This window comes from Galeopterus variegatus, unplaced genomic scaffold (genome assembly GCF_000696425.1).
Source record: "Galeopterus variegatus unplaced genomic scaffold, G_variegatus-3.0.2 Scaffold904, whole genome shotgun sequence".
Classification (NCBI taxonomy): domain Eukaryota; kingdom Metazoa; phylum Chordata; class Mammalia; order Dermoptera; family Cynocephalidae; genus Galeopterus; species Galeopterus variegatus.
Window position 1 is genome coordinate 84,083 of NW_007727015.1, and position 762 is coordinate 84,844.

Below are 762 nucleotides of genomic sequence, written 5' to 3' on the forward strand. Positions count from 1 at the left end.
TTTGTGGATCCATTTACCCTTGGTTCTCCAGTAAATAGTATTTATGTAATCATAATATTGTGATAAAATTTTTTTTTTCATTTTATTTATTTATTTGGCAGCTGGCCAGTACAGGGATCGAACCCTGGACCTTGGAGTTATCAGCACCATGCTCTAGCCAGCTAAGCCTGCAGTTCGTCTCCTTTTCTTCCCACCCTGGCTATTCCACTCTAAGTAGAAATCAAAACTCATGTGTCCAATCCCTATTCACCTCACCCTCCTCTCCCCACACCATCCTTGAATATAGCTGCCCCCGGTGGTCCCTCAGGCCTAGGAGTGTACAGACTGATGGCATGGTCCACTCCCAGGAAGGATGGACCTGAGGAAGAGGCTGAAGCAGACTCTGGAATTGGGCTCTGGGGTAACAGGTACTCAAAGCATTGTCTAGATGGTGGGATGGGGGTTTGGGGGGAGTATGAGTTCCAGTTGGATATATCCCTTTAGATCCTCAGGCTCTTAGCCTATGGAGAAGAGGATGACCAGAGACAGACCCTCTAAGGCAGGGAGCACAGAGCAGGGCCCTGGCTGTCTGGCTCTAAAGTGGTCCTCGTTCTGCAGGGTCCATGAAATAATGTTTACAAACTGCTTAGCACAATGCTCGGCACACATTAACTGTTCAATACATCTTAAGTGCTCAATACATAATAATAAAAATAATGGTTATCAGAATCATTATTATTCTCATTAAAATGAGAATCTGAGAGCTGATTCTTCTTTTCAAGG